The following is a 16,715-nucleotide window of genomic DNA, read 5'->3' on the forward strand; positions in this document are numbered from 1 at the left end:
GTGAATTTAAGGTTAAGTTACTTATGATTCTAAGTGCCTTGGAAGTTAAAGTGCAAGTTGCCACCCACACTTTAGCCAGACAAAGGGGTCAGCCATCTTGCATACAGACTCCATTTTAGAAACACACACACACATACATACACACAAAACACCTTGAACATTATTTTGAATATACATCCTTTTATTATATCACATGGTTATTATTCATTTATGCCACTGTTTATTCATTTGACAAATTGTTAATTAAACGTTATAAAATTCAGATTTTCGTCTCCAGTAGCTTTGTTGTGTCGAAGAGAAGTCTCTGCTCCGAGGATTCTACGAACTTCAAGAAAGACTGATAAGAGTTTTGGATTCAATTTTTCTCCGGTTAAAGGGGAATGGTGCCCCATATATCTAAGAATATCTTAATTAATTAATAAATCAGTAAATATTCCCATATTTACAGAATTTATTGAAGAATCCAAAAGTAAGTTAAAGCTTACGAATTGTTCGCTCCTAATAACCCCAACACACTTATGAGATCTTTAAAGTCCAATCCTTTGGCTAATTGGCTTTCAATAGAAAGAAAAGCTAGGCTGTTCAGTCTATCCTGGGACATTGTTGATCTCAAATAATTTTTCACCAGTTTCAGTTTGCTAAAAGCCCGTTCACCCCCAGCAACAGTCACAGGTAGTGTGCAAAAAATCCTCAGTCCAATACAAACTTATCCAGAAATGCTCTGTAATTGCATCCTGTATGGCATTAAGCAGCTCAAGAGGAGACCGAATGTGTGGAACTGTGGCACCATATATTGTTCTCAGGTGTAGCATCTCATTCTCAAATTCAGCTGTGAGATCCTTGTAATATTTTCTCATCAGTGCCTGGCATGATATCTTCATCTGCTCTTCAGTCATGTCTGTCCTGTCATGGTTCATGATGTTAAGCTTTGCTAATACTGATATATATTGATATATTAAATACATATGACAAGAAATAAACCAGGTTCTCTCTGTGAATGTAATGTACTCTAAATTTTATAATCCCTGCATTATCAGCCAAATTATAAGATTGTCCGTTTTCAAGATCAAATATAAAGAAATTTAAAATAGGCTTAAAATATCTAACCAAGTCAATAACAATCCTCTAACACCAGTGTCATCATGCTATATGAAAAACAGTGGCAGCTTCTCATTCCTGGGATTACCACGAATCCATCGATACCAAGTTTGTCCTGGTCCATGATTGGGAAGGAGCTGAAATATCCACACAGAGTGAACCTGTTTTTACTGCGAGGTCCGCAAATTAATTGGGGATATATATATATATTTATTAATTAGTGTTTTCACTGATAACACTAATTAATTTATATTTGATCTTGATGGTGAAACTAAAGGCGTTTAACACTGAACACCTAACATGAATGCAGCTTCTGAGAGCTAGCTAATATCAGCTAAAACTGTGTTCTGCTGCTGCTGCTCACCGTCCTTCTACTTGCTTCTGTTCAATTAACTTTCCTCCTTCTTTTCTTTTCTTTTCTTTTCTGGAAGCCAGATTTCCCTTTCTTGGGAAAAGACATGACTGACTCTCCTGCTTCCAGCTCTGGCTGTCGGCATCTGCGATGTCTCATTAGCTGTACATGCGGCCGTGCAGCCCCTGGCCGCTGGTGTGGACTAAACCACTTTGCACATTTTTAAGGGGTGATAGATGCCTCAGAGATTATTCAGTTATTATTTTTAAGGCGAAATTCTGTTTCTTAACCCCTTTATCCAGGTAAAGGGAAGTTTATTAAGACATTAAGTAAGTTGGGGGGAAAAAACAACAACAATAAAACATTTTTATTCAAAGCTGTCTCAGGGCCCCTCCCTGCAGTGGGCCCTGGGTAAACGGTACCCTTTCCCCCCCCCAGTCCGACGCCCCTGACCCCAACAAACAGTTACCAAAAGTCCAACCTTCAGTTAATACAATCACTCCTTCACCAGTTACTATTAATATTGCTCTTTTAAATGTTCGTTCTCTGCTGAACAAAACGTTTTTAATAAATGACCTGATTTTAGATTGTAATCTTCACTGTCTGCTTTTAACAGAAACATGGCTGAGTTCAGATGCACCTGTTTTCACAGAGGTCTCTCCACCAGATTTTAATTTTAATTTTTCAATGAGGAGTAGCAAAAGGGGAGGCAGTATTGCTTTTATTAGTTCATCAATACTTTCTGCCAAACCTGTTTTATTTGATCGTTTTACCACTTTTGAATATACAGCAGCAGTTTTTAGCTCTCCTCAGATTTTATCGGTCTCCTAAGCAGAGTGCCATTTTTATTCAACAATTTTAAGAGTTTTTATCAATCCCGCACAACTCCTTTGAAAGGATCATTTTAGCCGGTGATTTTAATCTACATATAGATAATCCTTCTGATCCTTTTTCAAAGGAGTTTTTAAATATTCTGAGTTATATGGATTTTAGTCAACATGTCACACAGCCAACTCACAACAGAGGACACACCCTGGACTTGGTCATCACGTATGGCCTGTCCACCAGTGTGTCCTCTGTTATTGATTTGGCTGTCTCTGATCACTACTGTGTATTTTTTAGCATCACCAGTTTTATCCAGCTGGAACCCTCTGTGAGAACTGTAAGGAAGCGTCATCTCACCCCTGAAGTGGCTGCAGGTTTTCTTGAAGTCTTTAGAAAGATCCCTCCCACTCCGGTAACTGCCTCTTGTGATTTTACTGTCAATGATTTTAGCAGTAGACTGAAATCCGCTCTCGACCTGCTCGCTCCACTTAAAATCAAAAGTCTATATTCAAAACTTGCTTCATCGTGGAGAAATGAACATCTAAACAAACTAAAGAGAAATTGCAGGTTTGCAGAGCAGAGATGGAGAAAGAACAAAGCAACTATAAATCATCAAATATATACAGAGCTACTTAAATCATATAATAACGCATTGAGAAGTTCAACAAATGCATACCTTTCCAAACTCATTCTAGACAAACACAATCCCAGAATACTTTTTTTCCACCATAAACAACATTTTATACCGTACATCCAATTCACTTCAGAAAACATGCTCAAATGCACTCTGTGAGGAGTTTGCAGCCCACTTCAAAGGGAAGGTAGACACCATCAGACGGAATATTTTATCCTCCATAAGTAATAAGGTCTTAGATAGATCTGGATGTGTGTCTACAGGTGCTGGCCAGTAAATTAGAATATCATCAAAAGGTTGAAAATATTTCAGTAATTCCATTCAAAACGTGAAACTTGTACATTATATTCATGCAATGCACACAGACCAATGTATTTCCGATGTTTATTACATTTAAATTTGATATTTATAGGTGACAACCAATGAAAACATCAAATCTGGTATCTCAGAAAATTAGAATATTCTAAAGGCCAATGAAAAAATGTTTGTTTCTCTAATGTTGGCCAACTGAAAAGAATGAACATGAAAAGAATGTGCATGTATAGCACTCAATACTTAGTCGGGGCTCCTTTTGCCTCAATAACTGCAGTAATGCGGCGTGGCATGGACTCGATCAGTCTGTGGCACTGCTCAGGTGTTATGAGAGCCCAGGCTGCTCTGATAGTCGTCTTCAGCTCCTCTGCATTGTTGGGTCTAGCGTATTGCATCCTCCGCTTCACAATACCCCATAGATTTTCTATGGGGTTAAGGTCAGGCGAGTTTGCTGGCCAATCAAGGACAGGGATACCATGGTCCTTGAACCAGGTGCTGGTGGTTTTGGCACTGTGTGCAGGTGCCAAGTCCTGTTGAAAGGTGAAGTCTGCATCCCCATAAAGTTGGTCAGCAGCAGGAAGCATGAAGTGCTCTAAAACTTCCTGGTAGACGGCTGCATTGACCCTGGACCTCAGGAAACAGAGTGGGCCAACACCGGCAGATGACATGGCACCCCACACCATCACTGACGGTGGAAACTTTACACTGGACCTCATGCAACGTGGATTCTGTGCTTCTCCGCTCTTCCTCCAGACTCTGGGTCCTTGATTTCCAAAGGAAATGCAGAACTTGCTTTCATCAGAAAACATAACTTTGGACCACTCAGCATCAGTCCAGTCCTTTTTGTCCTTGGCCCAGGCGAGACGCTTCTTGCGCTGTTTCTTGTTCAAGAGTGGCTTGACACACGGAATGCGACACCTGAATCCCATGTCTTTCATGAGTCTCCTCGTGGTGGTTCTTGAAGCGCTGACTCCAGCTGCAGTCCACTCTTTGTGGATCTCCCCCACATTTTTGAATGGGTTTGTCGTCACAATTCTCTGCAGGGTGCGGTTATCCCTAGAGCTTGTACACTTTTTTCTACCACATTTTTTCCGTCCCTTCGCCTGTCTGTTAATGTGCTTGGACACAGAGCTCTGCGAACAGCCAGCTTCTTTAGCAATCACCTTTTGTGTCTTGCCCTCCTTGTGCAAGGTGTCAATGATTGTCTTTTGGACAGCTGTTAAGTCAGAAGTCTTCCCCATGATTGTGGTGCCTTCAAAACAAGACTGAGGGACCTTTTAAAGGCCTTTGCAGGTGTTTTGAGTAAATCAGCTGATTAGAGTGGCAGCAGGTGTCTTCTATATTCAGCCTTTTCAGAATATTCTAATTTTTTGAGATACCAAATTTGGAGTTTTCATTAGTTGTCACTTATGAATATCAAATTTAAATGTAATGAACATTGGAAATACATTGGTCTGTGTGCATTGCATGAATATAATGTACATGTTTCACGTTTTGAATGGAATTACTGAAATATTTTCAACCTTTTGATGATATTCTAATTTACTGGCCAGCACCTGTATACCAGAGGAAACACTGGACAGCTTTGTCCTGGTAGAAGCTGAGACTCAATAAAGTTTTCTCCTCAGTGAGACCCACCACATGTGTTCTGGACCCAATTCCAACTTCGTTCTTTAAACAATTTTATGGATCTTTTAGTGATGAGATTTTAACCCTGATGAATTGCTCCCTTCAGATGGGGGTCTTTCCTGCTGCCTTTAAAAGGGCGGTGGTGAGGCCCCTGTTGAAGAAGAGCAATTTAGATTTTAATGAATTAAACAATTATCGACCGGTATCCAACTTACCATTTTTAATCAAAATTTTAGAAAAGTTGGTTTTAAATCAACTAAATGATTTTATAAACACTAATAATGTCCTAGAGAAATTTCATTCTGGTTTTAGGGTGAACCACAGCACCGAGACGGCCCTTCTGAAGATTTTAAATGATTTTAGAGTAAATTATGATAAACAGAAGTTGACAGTATTGGTCCTACTGGATCTAAGTGCTGCCTTCGATACAGTAGACCACACTATTCTTTTAACTCGTTTAAAACAGATCGGCCTCTCTGGTGCTGTACATAGATGGTTCACATCCTACCTCACAGACAGGACTTTCATGGTGAGTTTGGATACCTGTTCCTCTAGGGTCCATGGGATTACATGTGGTGTGCCCCAGGGTTCAATTTTAGGCCCAGTGCTTTTTAATCTTTATATGCTCCCTCTTAGCGGTGTCATCATGAGACACACGGTCAACTTTCACAGTTATGCTGATGATACACAGTTGTACATCTCCGTGTCTCCTGATGACTCTCGGCCAATGGATGCACTTTTTAACTGTATTTTAGACATAAAATCCTGGATGGCAGAGAACTTTCTCCAGCTCAACCGGGCAAAACTGAAGTTTTAGTCATTGGTCCTGAGGCCCAGAGAGAGAAGCTTTTACCGAAATTACAATCTCTGTCTTTTAATCCATCTGAACAAGGTAAGAACCTGGGTGTGATTTTTCACTCTGAGCTGACATTTATCCCACACATTAAAAATATCACAAAAATATTTTTTTATCATCTAAAGAACATCGCCAAAGTCCGCCCCATTCTCTCTCGGGCCAATACGGAGATGCTGATGCATGCTTTTATCACCAGTAGGATAGATTACTGTAATGCCCTGCTTTCTGGTCTTCCCAAAAAGAGCATCTCAGGCTTACAACTTCTACAAAATTCGGCAGCACATGTCCTGATGAAGACCAGGAGGTGGGAGCACATTACACCAGTTTTAGAATCATTTCATGGGCTCCCCGTATGTTTCAGGGTCCATTTTAAGGTTCTTCTAATGGATTTTAAGTGTCTTAACGGTCTTGGGCCTTCTTATCTCTCAGAACTGTTTTCACCATATGAACCCTCATGGCCTCTGCGCTCCTCTGGCAGGCGTCTCCTGGTCATCCCTAAAGTCAGGACACACACTCACGGCGAGGCGTCCTTCCAATGTTATGGCCCTCGCCTTTGGAACGATCTGCCAGAGGAACTCAAGGCCGTAGAGAACGTTCATGTTTTTAAGTCCAGGGTCAAGATCCACCTATTTAGGTTAGCTTTTATCTAAATATTTACTACAGTTTTATCTCTCGTTTTACATGATTATACTTTATTGCTTCCTTTGCATGTTTTATATGATTATATTTTAGCATTGTTTTCATTATTTAATATTATAATTTTACTGTCTATATGATTTTACTTATTACTTATTTTCTAACTTTTGCCCCTTATATTAGCTCTTCTATTATATTTTTACTCATTTTAATCCAGTGTTTCCTCTGTAGAGGCCCTCTGCCCCGGGAGCGGTGGTCGACTGTAGCTTCCTGGGCGCTCTATAGGAAGTGTTTAAGTGGAGGTGGGGGTCTATGCTCCCCCTCCACTGAGCGCCCTGACTTAGTGTGGAAGACCTGATGCTGCCGGGGCAGATGGCTCCTCTGATGGCGTTTCCTTGCCTTTCCTTACTTGGCTCATCTGGACTCAGCCAAATATAATTTTTACTTGTGTGTGTGTGTGCGTGCGTGTGTGTGCTTGCATATGTCTGTTAATGTTTTTAACCTGTTATGGGAATCTGGGGTCATTTTGTAAAGCACTTTGAGTAGCACTTTGTTTGAAAAGCGCTTCATAAATAAATCTGATTGATTGATTGATTGATTGATTGATTGACTTCACATAGCACATATAGTGCTAGGTTTATTTTTGTTTGTTGTTTTGCATCGACGTCTATCCGTGTGTGTTTACTTTGAAGTGCCCTGTGTCTGCTCTTCTTCTCTTCTGAGTTTCACCATTGGTCTTTGCTTCCTGGGAGGACCTCTCTACTCCATTGCCTGATTCGCCTGCCTGCTGCCTGAGGGTCCGGTTCGTTTGGGTCTGGACATCCTATGGTTCCTGCCGTGGTTGCGGGAGCTCTCCGGTTAGCCTGAGGCCTGGTCCTGTCCCTACTCTTCAGCACGCTGTGTGGGATCACAGTGCTCATTTATCGTTTTTGAAATATTAACTTCAAGGACTTACCAGTGACAAGATTTTATGACTAATAATCACTAAATATTGCCATGTATAAATGATTAAATGTTTTATGAATCTGTTTCAATGATACTGTTTACTGGATTAGGTCATCACACTTGCAGACAGAGTAAGGCTAAGATAAAGACATGACACATAAGTAACCTTGTCCCACATTTCAGAGTTCGGAATCAGAGACTGTGTTCTGAGATGCTTGGCAACTTCTGAGATAACACCAGGCCTTAAAAAGAGCTTCACTCTCAGTCTCAGAAAGTCAGACAGACAGAGAGAGAGAAGCTCAGAACGGCCATCTGAGCAAGCCTCTTTCACCAGAAGGATTTTGACATAGTCAAAACCTTAAGCTTTTGCGCCTGCGAAGCTGAGGACAAGATATTTTTCCTGCAGAACAAAGCTGATTTTACGACACTCCTTCAGAGTTGTTTTGAGACGCTTGGTTCCATCTAGTTCACCTGTTACCTGGAAGCGGTCCTGGACTGACCTGGTCGTACTAGGAGTTAGTCAACGGACTTCTGTACTCGGGGTCTCCAACCCCCCCTGACATTTCAGACCCGCAAGGGCGCCTCCACTTGGGTACGTAGAACACAGTGAGATAGCGTCTGTATGCAGTTTGATAAATAACAGCTTGCAGCTTACTTGCAAACCAAATTTCCTCCATCCAGGATTCAGCTTTCTCATGATACCGACTACCGACTCTGAAATTGTATATTCACACCTAGTTCCAGACACCCATCTCTTAGTTCGCATCCACTCACAGTAAATAATAGTTTAAACCATTTGTCAAGTCTTAAATTGTTTGTAAAATAAATTATTTGGTTACAAACCCTGATTCGTTCTTGAATCATAAACGAAGTGATGACAGTCCCTGAATAAACAAAGAATCTTAGAATCTTCTGCCTAATCATCTTAAAGACCAAGCAGGTGACATTCTATAATTAATAGATTATCACAGCTATGGGTCACAAGTAATGACAATAAAAATAAATAGCTCTTAAGCAATTTATTTAATTCAATTTACCCTCTTATTGACTTCATTACACTAAATAAGGAACCCAGCAGGTTGCATCGAGTCACTGACTAGTGTCAGAGTCTTTACAGCAATCCTCATACTAAGCAAGCATGCAGCGACTGGAGAGAAAAACTCCCTTTTAACAGGAAGAAACCTCCAGAGGATCCTGGCTCAGTATAAGCAGCCATTCGCCACGACTCACTGCGGATGGAGAAGAGAGCACGCACACACACGCACACACACACACACACACACACACACACACACGCACACACACACACACACACACACACACACACACACACACACACACACACACACACACACACACACACACACACACACACACACACACGCACGCACGCACACAGGAGAGCCTTGGGATTCCCCTGGAGGAGCTGGCCCAAGTGGCTGGGGAGAGGGAAGTCTGGGCCTCTGGGCTTAGGCTGCTATCCCCGCGACCCAACTTCAGATAAGCGGTTGAAAATGGATGAATGGATGGATAAACCCTGTTTAGTTTATGTGCAGTAATTCATTCAACCCTTCAGCTTCCGATGAACAAATTTTCACTTGTGCCAAAACAAAACCAAAACTGCCCGACTCTCACCCCCAAGTCTCTAAAACAGATGATTCGTGAGGAGCCCTGAACGTCTCTGCCGTAAATTACCACTAAGCTTCATTAGAGTGCAAATCTATGTCATCTAACAGTTACATTTCTCACTAGACAAATCAGAAATTATCCATCTGAACGATTTTTAGTTTGCAAAAATGATTGTGTTATTAGAGGAAAACAATAAAAGTCAGATGGAGCAGCCTCTGAGCCAGAAAAAGCTTCAGATCAGCAACAGCAGACATGTTTATGCTTCCATAAAAACACCCAGAGGTGGTGGAGATCCTGCTGCTCTCACAATGCACCCTTTTGTCTGAAGCTAACTACGTACAGTGAGGGTTACGTTGGTGTAAATTATTTCCTCACAATTCATCAGTTTTCTGGTGGCCTTGATGACAGAATACCACTTTAACCTGTGCTTAAATAGAAACCACACTGGATTAGATTACTTCACAAAAACTTAGTTTTATAGTAAAAATATCTGAATCTGCAGATTGTTTTTTTTTTGCTTTTCAGAAGTAAAGGGTTTTATTAGTGCCTTTACGTTTCCATGGTAACTGACACACCTGCAAAGAGCAAGATGTTTCCAGATGTTCAAACAACAATCATTACACAAATGCTTGTCCCCTGGAGTAGAGCATGACAGCTTTTTTAGTTCTTAAACACAAATCTGCCCATCATAAAGCCTCTACAGCCTTTATCTGGTCTGTTTGAAGCCAAATCATAATAAATGATCTGATTACATAGCAGGTGTGTGTGTGTGTGTGTGTGTGTTGAATAAAGTAAAAATAGTGAGATCAGCAGCATCCCTCACCTTAAAGATGACACTTGGTCCTAATCCTGCAGACGGCTCACCAACTCTCTTTCTGCATCTTTTACCTGTAAAACAGACAGAACACAGGTACGTTTGCGGAATTTACCTGGTTTTTCTCCCCAGATTGATGCAACGGTGTTCCAACTACAGCCTGAAAGAGGATGGCTTTAGCTCAAATCTTTTGGTAACTAGAGAACAAATTTAAAAGGAGTTTTAAACGTTTCTGTTTGAAACTATTACTACTGTAACTAAATTTTTACATCCTACAGGACTAATGAGCTAACGGTTAGTCTGAGTACATCTAGGACCACAGTGTGTGAGACCATCTTCACACCAGTTCTTTATAAATGAAACACCCGTTTCACTGACACACTCATTCACAAGCATGAACATCACCAGATTTGGGGTCAAAATAAACAGGATTTTCCTTGAGAAACTTGTGAGTGAGTGGAGCTGTTTTAAAGCCCAGGGGCCTCATTTATCAAGCTTGCTTACACACAAAATGGGGTCAGAAAACCCCAGTTTGCAACTTTCCACGCAAACTTTGGGAAAAATGTGCGCAACTTTAACCCTCTGATGCATGAATTATGAGATCTTCAACCATGATTTTTTTAAACATTTTTTTTCATTCATCTTTAGGTGTGAATTAAACAAATTTCAACAAATATTCTTTGTAACATTTTGTTAATTTACAAATACTTTATTACATGTCCATCTCAGTGGACAGCGTGCATTCTGAACATGAAATATGTTGGCTTGCCTTACTGAAGTCCAACTGGAGAGGCTCACATGCAATAAAGTCTTCAACAGCTGTGCTTAATAGCAAAAATAAATAAATAACTATTTTGAGTACCTGTCCACTGTAGTGACCATTATGCATCAAAGGGTTATGTTGACTAAGGACCTTGCTAATGCACATTTTGGACATGGAGAGCACCTGCAGTGCTGCTGCTGAGAAGGATAAAATTATGAAATCCTGCAACATTATCACTTGTACTGCTTCGTTTTCACACAGAACAAGACCCCCCACACGCACACGCACACACACACACACACACACACACACACACACACACACACACACACACACACACACACACACACACACACACACACACACACAGCCTGAAGCGCAGAATACAGAATACGGACAGGGGGACAGATTGAGACAGAATGTCATGCGTCTGTGACAGTGTGTGTCCTGTCACTGTGACTCGATTGATCATGCGCTCTGGCTACTTGGACAAGGGAGATCTCTGTTTGGGTGACTGGTTAGCTCGCGTGACTTTCACGGGGGAGTCTGGGGATCAAATCCTGATTGGTTAACTTTTTTTAAATATCCGCCACAGATCTCAACGAAGAACTCAGCATTGACGGCTTCAGCAACGCTGTGCCACTCCGTGGATTTTCTCTGATTTGTTTTGCAAAAGCACTTCCTTTCATTTCTCCACCTCACTCACAAGTACCTCAATTTCTGCTTGTGAAATTGGGCCTCCTTGATCTGCCTTGATCTACGGTCATGATCAAAATGCTGCAACAAGCCGGCTTACCGCTTATGTATATGCATGAGGTCCACAAGGCACTTTGCATCGACCATTTATGGCAGAAAGTAGGCGTGTTGAGGGCGGGATGTGACTAAAAAGCAGCTGAGAACCTTTCTAGATAGTTTCTGATTTATGAAGCGGAGGTGCGTGACGCTGTGCGTACTCCATATTTGATAGATCACAAACATACTTGGTGTAAGTACATTTTTTTTGCTGAGCTTAAGTACGGTTTTAATAAGGATTCTACGCAATGTTTGATAAATGAGACCCCTGGACACACTGTGCTTTTTTCAGCCATCCTAGACAGAACGTGAGGATGATCTGCAGGTCTGTGACCGGCCCAGCTTATTGAGTACTCTCACTATCAAATCCAACATCCAACAGTATTCAAGCGTGATGTGCTTTTTGGTGAGTACGTTCATGACTTTAGCGTTAGAGGTGGGAATCGAAAACTGGTTCTTGTTAAGAACTAGTTTCCATTGTTTCAATTCCTAGGAATTGTTCGCCACCTTTGCAAATGATTACCATTATCAATTCCAGTTTGCGCACATGACGTCACCATGCACGTTGTATTGCTAGCGGAAGCAAGAAACATGGCGTCTAAATGGTAGATATTTCTTCAAGGGGAGGAAATACATACGGATATGTAAAAGCATCTGGGCAAAAAATATGCGATAACGTAAAGTTAGTCATGTTTTTGACCCGCTCCAGACTAATGAATTTCAATGTCAGTTATAATGCAGGAGGTAGTGTGAAATTTGTTTTTTGCCACCCACTCAAATACTGGAATTGATAATGAAATGTATCAATAGACAGAATCGACAGTGGCACTGATATTGATAAAACATATCAATTCCCGTCCCGTTAGTGTTTCCTGCTAGAGCGAGACATCGTGCAGTTTGGCTCATTAAGATCTTTAGGTACCACCTCTCTATTAGGATTTTTAGAAAGCACGACTCAGCATGACTCGGGTGCGGTTTCGTCTGGGCACTTTTTCCAACAGCACGGTTCAGTATTTTCTCCTACTTTCCGATCCCTGCTCCATTGTGGTTCCAGCGGCTGAGCCGTGCCTGCTTCACGACTGTCATTGGTGATTGGCTAGGGGGCGGAGTCAATGGTTGCTCTGAATCTTTTGGCTGTAGCCTGCAGCCACTTCCTGGTTCAGAGTCTGACAAAAAGCCAGCATAAGGTTCAACAACCCAAACACAATTTTTGCACTGAGTTGTTTGTGTTTAGCATAGGGAGCCTAAGTCACATGCATTTACTTCTGAACCACGAGTCCCCGGAAGAAGAAAAAAATTTATGCAAGCCATTGGGGCTAAAAACAGTATTTTCTAATCCCGCTTGTTATGTGCCATGGATTTCACATATGATGTCTGTGAATGTTAAAGATGCATTTCGATACGGAACTAAAGTTAATTTAGGTTATGTGTGAAAATACGCCCAGGACCACGAATCATTAAATGAATGTCATCGCACCAGCCGTGGTGAAAAGCAGAGGAAAAATGGCTGTAAGCTTAGCAAACTTCAAATCATTCCATCAGGAGGGAAGAATCTCCATAAATCTGCCCATGTGGTAAGTAGCAGCTACGCTAGGGGAAAGGAAATTATGTGGTGACGTCATATATGCAACATTCTGATGTCTGATTTGTAGTCACGCTAATTATGAACTTTTACAAGCTGATAAATCTCAAAGTACGTGACTGGCGTGGTCAAAACACACATTACTTTTCATTTAAGTGGAAGTGCAATGCATGTGCAATCCAGGGCATAAGGCAAAGCGGATTAGAAAATAGCTCTTTTAGCCCCTTGAGACTTGAGCCAATTTTATTCTTCCGGGGACCCATGAGCCTACGGGAAAGGGAGGAGTCTTAGGCTGCCTATAGAGATCAGCTCATGCTATTTTTGTCTCGAGTAGACACCTCCCCCAGACACACTATGAGGGGTGCAGGCACTTTCTGTCACAGAGTCATTGGGGAAAACCAGCTACTCTTAGCTAAGTTAACCCATGCTGTACTGAGCTTTTTTAGGCTGAGTGGTGCTGTTGGACAAGGCCTGTAAAATTCTAATGATGTGACATGAAGCTGATTTTTGTGACAGCCAAATAAAATGCACAGAGCGCGGCCTTGGCTTAAGATTGTAACATCACAGTTTGGTGTCTGCTGCACTCAGACTAGCCATTAGCTCATCGATCATCTCAGTTCTAACAGAGGCTCTTCAGGAAGCCATCTACAAGAGGTAAGACAGTCATTCATTTAAAACTTTCAGACAAAAATGCCTAAACCTTTTTAAGTTTGTAAAACTCATCTACTATTAATATCAAGAATAAAAACGGTAGGCTGTGGTGTTTTACAAGAGTAAAAAGCAACTAATTTTTATCCTTTCAATGAAAATTGAAAACAGAGGCTTTCCAATAAACAGAAAAGTTCTCTAAACAAACCAACCATACCAAAAACATTTCCGTTGACCCGTTTAGCACAAATGTAGAACAAACCGGTTCAAGGATCCTTTCAGGTGTTCTGTTGAATAAGAACTAATTCTGGACACCGACACCAAACGATAACATGCCTCTAAATCCCAAATGGATCCACTCAAGATGTGAAACATCAGTCAGATCAAGCTGAATTAAATCCTAAAGCAGGTTTAGCCAGCAGCCACCAGCAGGGGGCAGTGGTAGCCCGCGTTAGCCAGCAGCTGAGGGTTGTCGGTGATTTGTTTGTCCTGCTGAATGAATTTGCAGCGTGTCGTTAAAGCAGCAGCCATGCAGAGAGGAACAGTTTTTCTATCACCAGCTCTGGTGAGGCTGCTCTGAGATCAGCTAGCTCCTCTCTGTCTGTCCTCGTTTCTGCTCGCCTCGTGCATCACAATCTCTCATTTTAAACTGCCGGCGTCATGCTGATGGAGTCGTCAAGCTGCTCATAAACATCTGAAGCTTATTCATGATTACCAGTGACAGAGAGAGAGGATCCATTGTGATGAAGCTTAGTTTCTGCAGCAGAGGATTTAAATGTCCTGCAGAAGTAAATTACCTGGTTCAGATTATGAGCTGTTCTGTGTCCCAACATCATCAGAGATGAAAAAGCTTTCACTAGAACAACAATCAACACCTGCAGACCAGAACAACCTTCAGGAGAGGGGATCCAGCTCGCATTACTAAAGTTTTGCCTATTGTTTAGATGCTGTTTCTCTGAACCGAGAAAAGCTCCCTGGATGAAATGTCTTCAAAAGAAATGACTGAGTCCAGTCACCTTTAACTGCGGTCTAACTAAACAGATGTCAAGTAGCAGATACCATTTCAAAGTGGTCATTAACTCTTCCTGAGCTGGATTAAATCCGACTGCATCTGATTGTGCAGAATTTAGGGATCCAATCACGTGATTGGAAATCGGTCCTGATCACATGATATTCAAAGTCAAGTCAAATTTATATAGCACAGCCTGACAGCCGGACAAAGAGCTGAATGAGAGCATCTAATAAGACAGAACAGCAAGACTAAAAGCATAACGGACAAATAATTAAACAGGTGCCTAGAAAATAACAGTGACACACAAAACACTAAAAGCAGGATGTAGTCATCGTACAAGGTTAGTGGGTCAATATTAGGGATGCACGTTTTCCCAACTTTTCCACCTACATTTTTAACATAATTCTGATGCAGAACCAAAGTCTCACGCTTGTTACAACCATTGACAAAAAGAAAATTACAACATTCATAAACTAAAAACGACGTTTGTAGGATGAGAGCTGAATGCCCGTCAGGACCTGTTGCGTAACGCAGCGCTGCTTAGCGCATTCTGGAGGCCGCACTTAAAAAAAATACACTTTAGTTTTCTTACTTTGAACTAAATAATTACACTAATGTTTCTTTACTTTATTAAACAAACTAAAGGAGGCAGACACCAAGCTGTTGTCAAGCAGGAGTCACAGCAGAGTAACCCGTTGCTGGTCTCGTTTCTTTTTGCTGCGTAGCTTCAATTCAATTCAATTCATCCATCCATCCACTGTCTGAACCCATTTGTCCATGTAGGGTCGTGGGGGTGCTGGTGCCTATCTCCAGCGGTCAATGGGCAACCAGGTGGGGTACACCCTGGACACAGAGCCAGGGACAGCAACCAATACCATTCGCTCATGCATACTGGTTATTTAACATGGGGAGAAAAGGCGAAGCTGCATGATTTGCCGCCTTCAAAACAAACTAATTTCTCATTCGGCTTTTCCTTTCAGGCGTTGTCGCCACAGCAAATCACCAATCTTTATTAGACCTAGTTTAGAAATAACACTCCAAGTTCACTGCAGTAACTCGGAGAAAAACCATGGAGCCGGCCAAAGAGAAAGATACTCTAATAAACAAAGAGAAATTACCAATGGACAACAAAACGTCACAGTTTCTCAGTGGCCTGCAGCACCTGAGCTGAGCTTGGTAGCAACAGGTGTTGTGCACAGAAAGATAGCCTGTCAGCCGTGGCATTGCATGCCTGCTCCGTCATGGGACCATGCATCAATCAGTACAGTCGCAGAATGAGAATGTTAAAAACATAAGTAGCAAGGCTACTTTTAAAATATATTAACACCTTTCTTACCAATATACTTCCTGAACAAGTAATGTTTTCTGGCTAATAAACTAAGGAAATTACGTAAGAAAAATTTTATTTTCTTCTTATTTAACACTAGAACTCCCAAGACAGTCATTTTGACTGTTTTCATATTTTGACATGTAATAACTTTAGTTAGATGGATGTCCTGTTGTCCTGGCTTCCTGGCTTGTCCTATTTTTATATGTCCTTTATTTTTGCTTTATAATTTCCATAAAATAATGTATCAAAAAAGAAATATATGGCTTGTATTTGATATAGTGCCTTCTAGAGTTCTGGAACCCCCAAGGCACTTTACAACACATTCACCCATTCACACACACATTCACACACTGGTGGGGATGAGCTACGATGTAGCCATAGCTGCCCTGGGGCACACTGACAGAGGCGAGGCTGCCGAGCACTGGTGCCACCGGTCCCTCCGACCACCACCAGCAGCCAACGTGGGTTAAGTGTCTTACCCAAGGACACAATGACAGCAACAGACTGAGCGGGGCTCGAACCTGCAACCTTCCGATTACGGGGCGAGCACTTAACTCCTATGCCACCGTCGTCCTATATAGCTGTATATGTCTGTGTCTCCCACAAGCTGTCAATTTGACGGCTCTAATGTTTACATGATAACACTTTCCCGCTGATTACGGACAGCGTCACCATTGCTAAGCAACCAACTTTCCAGCTCGTGCACTCCCTCTTCGTCAATACTGAGTGTGAAATAGTGGCTGAAACAGCTTTCAGAAGAACATTCTCAGTGAAACAAACATGAGAAATGAGTCTGCTTCAGGCGGAGAGGGGAAACTGATGAAAACTGGTCAGTAGGAAGCGGCAGAGACTCTGACA

At 41.6% G+C, this 16,715-nt stretch overlaps 1 protein-coding gene across 1 annotated transcript in view; it reads right to left on the reverse strand.

The window, feature by feature from the left end:
* Window positions 1-16,715, reverse strand: part of LOC107383443 (arylsulfatase I) — a 93,682-nt gene that overhangs the window by 60,060 nt on the left and 16,907 nt on the right. The window contains exon 3 of the mRNA XM_070541542.1: window positions 9,740-9,804. The gene's annotated coding sequence lies outside the window, so the exon portion shown is untranslated. The remainder of the gene's footprint in view (window positions 1-9,739; window positions 9,805-16,715) is intronic.

This window comes from Nothobranchius furzeri, chromosome 11 (genome assembly GCF_043380555.1).
Source record: "Nothobranchius furzeri strain GRZ-AD chromosome 11, NfurGRZ-RIMD1, whole genome shotgun sequence".
NCBI lineage: Eukaryota > Metazoa > Chordata > Actinopteri > Cyprinodontiformes > Nothobranchiidae > Nothobranchius > Nothobranchius furzeri.